Raw genomic sequence first — 11,913 nt, forward strand, 5'->3', positions numbered from 1 at the left:
CAGGCAATATCTGCAGACTCCTCTGCATCTTCCTGCCTCAAAGTGAGGGAGGTCGCAAGTGACTCTTCCTGAGGTAACATCTTTAGTCTTCTACTAAATGGAGCCATTTAAGAGCCATGGAAGAGCACAGCTAATGCAGGCTTTTCACTCTCCATATAGAAGGAGTTTGTAATGGTGCCAGGACTGCAGTTTCCCTAGTCTTCTTTTGCAGGGCTGATGTGCTTCAAATGTTCAGCTAAGCAGCAACTTAGCAGTGTGTCCACCCAGCTGTTTGCCAGCTGGAATGCACCAAAAACTGCGGGGCTCACCATGCTAAAGCCAGAGCTCGACTGGATGCCAGGGACAGCTGAGAAAAAGAGGAGGTAAGGGATTTACTTTATAACCCCCTTCCCCAGTCACTCTTTTTAATTTTATTTTATATTTTTTTTGAGGGAGAAGCAAAAAATCTTGGCACTATTGTGTGGTTCAGTGGAGCCTTCAAGGCCTTCCTGCTCTCTCCCCTTTGAAGGGCATAGGCCTCTCTCCCACCCTCCATCCCTCATAGACACTCACCAAACATGCCCGCCACCACAGATCCCCTTCTCCAGGCTCCCTCCTCAGGAATCTCGAGGGATCTTTTTCAGACTCATTACATGCTGGAATCAAATCCTTCAATTACTTAGAGCTCAAGTCCCTATCCCTCTTTAAAAGCCTCCAGACTTACACCCATTTCTTTTGAGGGACAGCTTGTCTCCCGTATGACCTAAATTCTGAGTTGTTCCCCCGAAATTTCACTACGATCATATCAGTGATGGTGATGGCCTTCAGGAAGGAGCACATTTTTATTCCTTACCTGGAAACTAACTCATCTGGGCTAAGTCCCAGCAGGATTCACTCTGAGTGTTCTCTCATTCTCCTACAGTGGTTTTAGCCCCTACAGGTGAACTTAGAGAAAAGCTCACCCATTCTTTTACAAAAACATATGCCTCTTGGAACAGTCATACACTCACCTACAGATTTAGCCTTCCTCTTTCACAAAAGAATCCTGAAACTATAAGCCACCATCTGGGAGTGCCAATCAAGTCATCATTCACCATCCAATTCTGCATGTGAATAATGGGTAAACAAGTATCTTGCTAGAATCTGGTTCCCTGGGCTCAGTACCACTCTCAGACCCATCTTGTCCCTGAAAACCTTGCACTTCCTGAGGAAACAGAACCTCCAGTCTACCTGGTTAAATAGCTCTTTCTTCATCTGGGTTATTGGCCACTTCACAGGAAACTCATTCCGAATCTTGTTTCCCCTTTTCCCTGAATCTTTTTGAATTCCAGTCTCACCACCCTATATCCAGATATTGCAGTGGGTACTCTGACCTGAAACCCTGTGCTCAGCATGTCTTTCCAGTCCTCAGGACAAAGGAGTTTGTCAAACACATTTGCCCTCTTCCCACAGATCTGGAAGGTTGTAAAAGCACAGAGCAATGGGTGCCGGATGATCTGAATTACTGTAGAGTGCTGAGAAGCATCTAGTTTATTGACCTTCTGCAGCTCTGAGAGATGATCCAACTGCTCCCTGACAGACCTGATCCCTTTCATCAAAACCCCATCCACCACCCATCTCTCTTTCTCTCAGCATCCTCCCCAAAAGCCAGGCGTCCACCATGCTCTTACACACTTGTTTAAAGTAAATAAATAACCAGCTCAAGTCAATAAAGAACATGGGCTGTCTGCTGTCTGCCTGGTGTGGGTCGCACCAAACGTAGGCCAAGAAGGCCTCCTTCCCAGATAGCCTGGAAATTCCCCTGGGTGGCTTCTGCAGTTCTAAGCTTTGGCTCTTACTGTTTCATGGGCTTTGTTTGTGGGCACCTGATAAGCCACAGAAAATCAATTAGCAGGTAAGAAAATGTGTCTATTGTATTTAGACTCTTTGTCAGAGGTTCAAAGACTGAAACCATCACTACCTGCCCACCATGTCTGGAGAACTTTCTGAATGAGAGCTAGTGGACTAGGATCTACTTGCTCGCCTGTGGCGGGAAAAGGAAAAATACCTTCCAGCCCACAAAATGGAAAAAATTATGATGGTTGAGCTCTCCTCAGGGTGTTCCCACAATTCTAAACACCACCCCAATCCCAGGGGAGCCATATGGTTTTGCTATAAGGATCAGTGACATTGTTGATGACTGTTTAAACAAAACATTGTTATTAGGCTTCAGTGTCAGGGCTCCATTGAAAAGAAGGAGCAATTGACTCCTCTGAGTTGGTGGTACTGTCTGCAGTTCCGGTAATATTTCACTGCAGTCTTCTTTGGAAGGTTAACCTGGCAATCACAAGGGAAAGAAACTTTTTGTTAAATGAAAGCTGACGTTCTACAGAAGCTGTTGGGCCCGGCAGAGAATTCCAACCCCTGAGTCTAGAAGAACCAAGTTAATAAAACATAAAACAATACTACTAATAAGAAGTAGGTGGTGGCACAGTTCAACCACATGGTGGTGGTTATTATTTATATTGAACTAGATCTGAAATGTCCCATTGTGCTAGGTACTGTGCAAACAAATAGTAAGAGACAACCTGCCCCAGAGAGTTAACAATATAGATGGACACAACAAAAGGTGGAAGGAGAAAACAAAGGCACAGAGAGGTGGCTGAACCCAGAAGAGAAGCCAGGCCTTTTGACTCTTAATCCAGTGTCCTATCCACTCATCCACACTGCCCTGTGCAAGGTCTGGTATGTAAAGTCCTGGGGTCCAATTCTCTGTTCCAGCTTAGCTTCCTTGGTAGCAGGAACAAAAATAGCAGGGGAGGAGGATGAAGAGGTGGTTTTGAGCTCTGTGCTGACCAAAAAATCTCTTGAGTCCCCTTTTCCCCACTGGAGCAGAAAAGGGCCTGGGAGCAATGAAGAATTGGTCTCCTAGTCTGTGAGTAAAGGGTTTAAAGTATAATACATAATTTAGTTAATTTCCTTCAGTGTGGAGAGAGATCTTTATGTCAGCATTTTTCATCCCTGTTCCCAGTAATAAATGTCTGGAAACAAACTTGAAAAGGCTCCTAATAATTGTGAGTGTATGTAATTCATCTTGTAATTCCATCTTTGCTTTGGTACTCTGTTTATCTATGTTAGTAAAATGATGCTGTAAAGAAAATTGAGGGACGGTTACAATATATCAACTGCGTGTAGGTGCATCACTTGAATCTTTTTCTGAGACTCCGAGCAACCACATAAGCAGCAGGGATGTGGATTACAGTGGTAAATTAAAAGGATGCTGTCAAAGTGCTTTCAAGATTTTAAAAATCATTTTTGATTGAAGTTGTTTACAATATCCCCATGGAAGCTTAAAACTGGTTATTTTTTCCTCCGTCCCACATGCCTGCTGGTTTATTATTGTAGGGTTGTTTGTGAAATCTTAGATGCTGGCATTTCTTTAGAATTAGAAGCAAGAGCACTGAAGCCACTTGTTTTAGGGGAAAACACATTGGAAACATAGAGGGGGGGAAATAGAAGGAGAGATTTTTGATCCATCAACTTTATTTATTTACTTACTTTTCATTACAAAATCTGAGAAGTGTAGAACCACGATCCTGACCTACTTATTTACTCTCACCTTCCATAAAAGGGAGGGTAGGGTTTGAAGTATGGAAGAGCAGCTTCCAGCTGAGAGAAGCCCCTGCTGGCTTAGCCAGCAAGCAGCTGTACTTTAGTTCATTCGCTGGCTCTGCTACCTGCAAAGTGAAAACCACAAGGTTCTGAGTTCATGGCTTAGTTGCAATACTGTCCGGGTCACTCACTCAGTAAGTGCAATCAGCCTAGGGGTTTGGCATGTGGCTTTTTTTTATTATTATTAAGGGTTTCTTATTAATTTTTACTTTTCAATAAAACATCACAATACAAAAAGCAAACACAAATGAAAATGATAAACTCACAGTAAGCATATAGAATTGTCAGCATAGCCATGATATAGTATGCAAAACAATTTTTACAATCTTAATATTAAACCATAAGAATCAAATAAATCAAAACTTTACAATTAATGGGAGGAAATCAGAGGCAAGGCAGGGAGGGGAAGTGTGAAACCCAGGCTGGAAGGTGGGAGGTGGAAAAGGAAGGAGGTCTGGAATGGCCACTGGGCTCCAGGTTGTTCCTTAGTCAAATGTTTCTAAAACTGGAGCCCAGATTTCTTCTAACTCATGTAGTTGCTCCCTGTGGCAGAGGGTGGCTCTTATTTGGTCACTAGGTCAGAAAGGTCTGAAAACCATTGTTTTATTCTGTGCATTGATTTACTTCTGTAAAATCGTTCACTTCATGATCATGGCTGCTCTCGAAACTGCAAATGCCCAAATTCATGGGTAAATAACCTAACACATTATTCTTGAGTGATGTGTGCTTGCTAAAGCCCCAAATCATTTTAATTCTATTGTCAACTTTCCACAGATGTTTAACTAGAGGATGTTCCCACAACAGCTGGAGAAGGGTGCTCTTATCTGTCCTGCAGCCGCAGCATGTATCCCAAGGAACAGCTTCAATCTTATGTGGTCTCTGTGGTGTCCAATATATTCTAAACAATGTTTTTGTTTAATTAAATATAATCATAAAACTATAGAAGCACAGCATTGTATAATGCATTTGACCATTGTGGAGCCTTTAAAGGATGTGCCAGCTCTTTATCCCAGATTTTAGTAATAAAGTCAAGGCTCAGTATTTTGCCATCAAAAAAGCATGCATGGGCTTGAGGGACATGTCTACGAAACTCAGTTCTCAGGGGTGTTGGGCAGCCTCAGGGCATCTGGGCCAAAGAGCTAGCTCAATAAATGTTTTAGCCATATATATTGCCATATCACTGTGGCTGGGAGGTTACATTGATATTGCAGGACATAGACTGGAACTATGTCCAGATTATCAACCAAATGTAATGCCTCTCTCTGTCCATTCTCTTCATGTGATTGGTTGGCAAGTAAGTCTGTAAGTCAGAATGACTCCAAATAGTGGCTTTTGTATGAATCTATTGGCCAAGAGGGGACAATACTCTCCAGGGACAATACTTTCCAGGGGGCCACTACAGAGGGCACTCTGTTTTTCTCTGTAATATGAAGATCCCAAGAACCCTGGCAGGTAGATTGGCTTAAGGGGATGTGGTGGTTGTGTTGGAACCAGTGGAGGCCTGGGACATGATAGAGCTGCTTCAGACTCCAGGATCTCCTGCCTCTATCAAAGGGGAGCTGAAGCATCCACCAAGATAGTGTGGGGCATTGTTCTGGGCCCCATATGAAGGTCTTGATAATCTTACTAAATCCTTTAAAATAGGATGGTGAGATGATGATGGGTAGTCTACTTAAAATGTACAACAATCTAATTAAGTTCATCTTAACTCTGTTAATTTTCCCACAGAGGCTCAGAGAAAGCTCTTGCCAGGAACTGGAGTCTTCGGCTAGTTTTAGAAAGGTTGGTGCTCACTTCATTTTTACAAGTGTTTAAAGTTTCCTTGGTATTTTTATCCCCAAGTATTTAATTGTCTCTGACTACCTATGTTATATGCAGTGTCGTTGTAGCCGTGTTGGATATTCGAGAAACAAGGTGGGTGAGCTCTTCAGATCTGGGAAACCTTCACATTGGTTACACAGAGCTCTTCTTCAGGTCTGTGTAAGTTCCAAAGCTTGTCTTTCACCAGCAGACATTGGTCCAATAAAAGATATTACCTCATCCTGAAAGTGAGCCAAAATCTTGGATTAATGCTAGGTCAAGGATTGTGGTTTTGGGATATGTTATAAATGAAAGGGCATCATTGGTGTTAACATCAAATGGTACTACAATGGGCCAGTCCTGATATCTCAAATATTTGAGTGAGAGCCTATGGCGATTTCCATGGGTTCTCAGCCTGGATCAAACAGGCGTGGGGACAATGAACAATCCTGTCTAGGGCTTCTGAGGAAGTTAAATTAGATTGAAATTATGCCAATGGTTAAGATATGAGATGTGGAGACCTTTTATAGAAGTTGAATCCATGCTCTAAAAACAGGCCTAACACCAAATTTCTGTATTCCCAGTTCACTTGATCAAAGGCCTTTTCTTCATCATAAGAACAACCATACTTGGTTAGACCAATGGTCCATCTAGCCCGATAGTGGCCAATGCCAGATGCCTCAGAGGGAATGAACAGAATAAGTAATCATCAAGTGATCCATCCCCTGTGGTCCACTTCCAGTTTCTGGCAGTCAGAGGCTAGGGACACCCACATGCATCCCTGACCATCTTGACTAATAGCCGTTGATGGGACCTGTCCTCCAGGAACTTACTGAATTCTTTTTTGAACCCCATTATAGTTTTGACCTTCACAACATCCCCTGGCAATGAGTTCCACAGGTTTCCTGTGCATTGTGTGAAGAAGTACTTCAGTTTGTTTTAAACATGCTGCTGCCTATTAATGTTATGGGGTGACCTGTGGTCCTTGTGTTATGTGAAGGAGTAAATAACACTTCATTATTCACCTTCTCCACACCAGTCATGATTTTATAGACCTCTATCATATCCCCCCTCAGTCCTCTTTTTTCCAAGCTGAAAAGTCCAAGTCTTTTTAAAATCTCTCCTATAGAAGCTGTTCCAGACCTTTAATCATTTTTGTTGCCCTTCTCTGTACCTTTTCCAATTCTGTATCTTTTTTGAGTTGGGGTAACCAGAACTGCATGCAAGTATTCAAGACGTGAGAGAACCATGGATTTAGATAGTAGCATTGTGATATTTTCTGTCTTATTATCAATCTCTTTTCTAATGGCTCGTAACATTGTTAGCTTTTTTTGACAGCCACTGGACATTGAGCTTCCAAATCTAGAAGTAACTGGGGGTTGAGCTTATTACGCTACACCGCTGTTGTATCTACTAAAACTGTCTTACGTTATCCAAGCCATGCCTGCCTTTCCTAAATCCCATCTTTCTCCAGCCTTGCTGTCAAAAGTTTGGCCAATATTTTCCACATCACTATTAATTAGGAAAATTGCTCTATAGTTCAAGCACATAAAATCCTGACTGGTTTGGGAATCACTGAAATCAAGCCTCTCTCAAGGTGTAGGGGAAAGTACCCTCCTCCAGGGACTCACTGAACAGGGTAAGCAGCTTGCCTGCAAGGGGTTCAGAAAAATGTTTATAAAAATCAAAGAAGCTGGCTGACCTAGCAACCTTACCCAATGTCCTGGATTTCAGGGTGTCAGGAAGTTCTGTTGCTGTTAACAGAGCATCCAAGCGCTCTCACCGTACCACAGAGAGACATTTCTGTTTTAGCAAGGAAAGTTTCCAGGGCCTCGTGTGAAAGGGCAGAATCAGAATTGTATAGACTTCTGTAAAAATTAAATAATTGTTTTCTTTATATCTCTGGGGCTGATGCATATTTACTGTGCTTTTCACAGATTGCAGTAATGGTCCCCCTGGTAGTCACGCCTAGCTGATAAATACATGCTGTATTTTGCTTTCTTGGTGGTTGGCTGGGGTCTAAAGATAAAAGTTTACTTATAAAAGATTACTTACTACTGGTAACAAGTAATGCAGATTATCCTTTAGTTCAAGAGATAAAAACATCTGTCTTTTGGAGGCAAAGATCCAGGATAACCATGTGGATTGAAGTTATGTGTTCACTTGGAGAATCTAGAAATGGGTAGTAGACAGAGGCGTAAGGAATAATGAAGGGTAAAATGTACTCCAAGTTGAAGTGAGCATCACTTGTGACAATTAAATATGCACACAATGCCAGTTTCTTGTCACAGGTGTGGCACCAATGTCTGATTAAAAAACTTACCTTGAAATCAAGGAGGCTTCAGAGTTAAGTCAAATATTGTAAATTCTAGAGCACTACTGGGACTAAAAGATAAGGGCCTGGTTTGCAGAGGTAATCGGAGCTGTGTGTGCACTGCACCTTTGAAAATAAGGCCCTCAGAACATGAGCAATCCAGGGCTAGGGAGAGGCTAACCCTTCCCTATTTCCACACAGGAACAAGAAATGGCAACTAGGAATATTGTATAAGCAAAAAGTTCCAAACCTTGGCTCCTGTGTCATCACCTCCTCTTCCCCACCAGTAAAGAAAGACAAGGCTGAATTCATGCTGTCTACACAAAGCCACAGTAACTGAACTTTGTGCTGAGAACTCTACAAGGGGTGGGAGGATAGACACATTGCGCCAGTGAGCTAAAACTAGCTGTGTGGCCGTTCTGGCACTGGTGGAGGCTCGGGCTAGCCACCCAAGGTTGAACCCCTCCTACCCCGCTGGTTCCAGGGTCAGGTGCCTAGCCCAAACCTGTGCTGGTGCATTGCCACAGCATTGCTATTTTGAACATGCTAACGTAAGCCCCTCTAGCACACGTCTGTCTTCCCGTCTGGGAGACTCACTCCCTTCTGCAGTATAGACATCCCCTGTGAGCTTCCAAACGCTCCTTACAATAAACATCCTACGTATCTGCTGTGGCTTATTAACCCTGTGATGTTTTGTTTTCACTCTCTTGCTTGGCCTTTTGAGCCTTCTGGGTGTGTTTATTTTTTATTTGTATATGAATAGTATTTATTTTTAGCATCTCACTTTCAGCACTCAGCAAAGAAGAATCTTTTAGGATTATTTAACAAAGGGAAATATAATTTTGCTTAAATTGTTCTGCTTCCATTAATCCTGGGGTTCAGTCTTATTGAATAAGATTTGATTGGTTTTGGGGGTTTTTTTTGCCATATTGATCCTTTGATGCCTGTGAGTCCAGAAATTCTGCCATAAGTGCAACTGCATTTTGCATTGGGGTGTCCCAAAAACAGCTCCAAAATGCCTGTTGTGAATGGATTGATAATGCTGGCAGTGGATTTAAACTGTACGCCGATCTTAAAGCAAGAGCTATCCGGAGAACATGAAGCAAGGCAGAGGCTGGAAGATTTAGTCATCTCTAATAAGATGTTTTGCTCCAATTTTCTTCTCTCACTGAAGAGTAACATAATTTCATGTAAGTTTCCTTTCCCAACAGTAATATTTGAGGGCTAGGAGTGATACAGAAATTGCGTTGTACAGGAGCGTAGCTACAAGGGTGCAAATGGTGCAGTCGCACCAGGGCCCACAAGTGGGCCCAACCAGCAGCGCCCACTCTACCTTAGGCACTGTTATATTTACACCAGAGTCTACCTAGGCAGACAGAGCTCCAAGGAGCAGGAAGTGGCCCAAAGCCAGGCTGCCAAGAAAGCACTCTCATCCCTTCCTCTGATGCTTCCTGCCCCCAATGTGGGGCAGGTCACGGCTGCAATTCCTCAGGCAATGAGCGCTGGAGCTGTTCCAGTATTTAATTGATGCCAGGTCTTTCTGAGTCTTGGCCCTCTAGGCTTGGCAGTTCATAGCCCCAGCACCTCTGGGCTTGCCACATCAGTGATGAAAGTAAAAAAATGTGCTTGAGCCCTGGCACCTCCTTCATAACAAATTAAGCACTGGGCTACTCCAGGCAGCATTAGGGTTGCCAGTTTTCTAATTGCAGAAAACCAAACATCCTTGCCTGGCTCCCTGCCCCACCCCTTCTCCTAGGCCCTGCCCCCTGCTCACCTCATCCCCCCCTTCCTCCCTCGCTTGCTCTTCCCCACCCTCACTCACTTGCTCATTTTCACTGGGCTGGGGCAGGGGGTTGGGGTGTGGGAAGGGGAGAGGGCTCTGGGGTGGGACTGAGGATGAGGGGTTTGGGGTGCAGGAGGGAGCTTTGGGCTGGGGATGAGAGGTTCAGAGTGTGAAAGGGGGCTTAGGGCTGGAGCAGGGGGTTGGGGTGCAGGCTCTGTGCGGCGCTGACCTCAGGCAGCTCCCGGGAAGCAGCAGCATGTCCCTCCGGCTCCTACGGGAAGGGCAGCCAGGGGGTTCCACGTGCTGCCCCTGCCTGCAGGTGCCATCTCTGCAGCTCCCATTGGCTGTGGTTCCCAGCCAATGGGAGCTGCAGAGCCAGCACTTCGGATGGCACCAGTGCACGCCCCTCCCCCTAGGAGCCAGAAGGACATGCCACCTGCTTCCTGGGAGTCGGGTGGAGCCAGGCACGAAGCCTTCCTGCCCCGCTGGTGGTGTGGCCAACTAGACTTTTAGCAGCCCAGTCAACTGTGCCGGCAACCCTAGGCAGTGCCCAGCCACCACCGCTACTTTGGACTAGCACTGCGGCCACCACTTTCTTAACAGAGACTTCATCCAGAAATGTGCATAAGGAGGACTGGGGATGTTGGGGGTGCTCAGGGCTAGGCAGGAGGTGTGGGCTGAGATGAGCAGGGGGTGTGACGTGCAGGGGCCTGGTGGGGTTGAGCTGACCAGCTCTGGGGGAAAGGCTGTGGGGAGTCCTGGCCACAGGGACTGAAGGATGAGGAAGCTGAGGGAGGATTGTAGGGGATGGATGGGCAGCGGGTGCTCGGCCTTGGGATGTGGAGAAGCCTGGAGGAGGGTTGCCAGTGAATCCTGTCCCACGTGGGATAGACTCAAGCCCCATTCGAACAGTGTGTATATCTTACAGGTACTGAGAAGGTGTTCCAGATGTTGGTGAGGGCTGGCTCTTTATCTAGGTCAGGTAAGGTTTCTATCATATGGAAGCAGACATACCATGAATTCCTGACTAAGAAACTAATGGAAAATGGACGAGGCATCATGATTTTCAAAAAGAGCCAAGGATGCTGTTGTTTTAATAAGGGGCCTTTTGGTTGAGTTGTTTTGATTGCATGGCCGTACCGATCATTGTGTTTGGTTTCTGTGACACAGAGACCACAGTTTCAAGAATGGTATATTGGTGACCACACTTGTTTGCATTTGGTGCACAGCCACGTAACAGGTAAATGCAAAGCAAATGCTGCTTGTGCTCAAATTGCAAGATGTGTGTTGATACAATAGGTGAATGCATTGCAGTACTAATTTGTGAAGTCTCATAATTGCTGTTGCAATGACTTTAAATTAGATCAAACTTACTGATAAAATGTTAATAGGTTTTGAACATGGGTGCTGTCTCGTATAGTGACATCACACACCAGATAGACTTTGGAGACCATCTCACATGTGACAAAATAATCAACTTGAGCTTTCTGCAGGACTCCTGCACTCTATCACTGCCAGAGAGCATTTTGTATCAATGCGCACACAGAACTCTTCGGTGTGTAGCTAGCCTGCAAAAATGTATGGGCATTGCCTGCATATTGTCTCTGTGTATTTATGAATAAGAGGGATATGATCTGATCTCTGATGGTAAAAGTAAGCAAAATGTCAGATGTTGGAATTGGGAAGGTCTCCCCGCCACCCCATCCCATCCTACTGTTGCATCAGGGTCCTCTGGGGCCTTGTTATGCCCCTGGCATTGCAGCAGATGCTGCATTCCTTGGGCAGGGTGCATGTTAAAATGAGCAGGGCAGCAATTTAACCTACTTTAAAAGCAACAGTAGTTTGTTCCAGGTGGTCTAACACTAATTTTAATCTGTATATATGTGTATGAGTTTAAGGCCTGTACATATCTGATCCTGTATAGTGCAAATACCTCAGTTCCCAGTGATTTTAGTGAGAGCTGTAGGTGCTCAGTATTTTGCAATGTGTGTACCGTATATCGACTAAGTGACGACCGAGTGCCCAGTGTTGTGAATTACTTTCAGTCTCACAGTGTCTCTAACTACAAGGGTGCAGGAGCATATAACATTTTCCTCACATGCTGCTCATCTATTTCGGTCTTGAACACAGGTGGTAAAATGTGAAATTCTCCCAGCGCTTGCGGCCATGTAACTTTATGAGCTTCCCCATCCGTGTGGGGAGGCAGGGAGAGCAGGGGGAAATATGACATGCAGCTGTGTGCATAGATAGCCAAATTGTTCTCAGTTACACCTACAGCCTCGCTGATTTCAGTCAAATTAATGGAGGTTCTCAGCGTCACCCCACCTAACATTTAGGTGCATAGAAAATCACTGGGATTCACAAAGTCTGAGTTAGGCATCTTGAC

The sequence above is a fragment of the Eretmochelys imbricata genome, chromosome 2 (assembly GCF_965152235.1).
Source record: "Eretmochelys imbricata isolate rEreImb1 chromosome 2, rEreImb1.hap1, whole genome shotgun sequence".
Taxonomy (NCBI): Eukaryota; Metazoa; Chordata; order Testudines; family Cheloniidae; genus Eretmochelys; species Eretmochelys imbricata.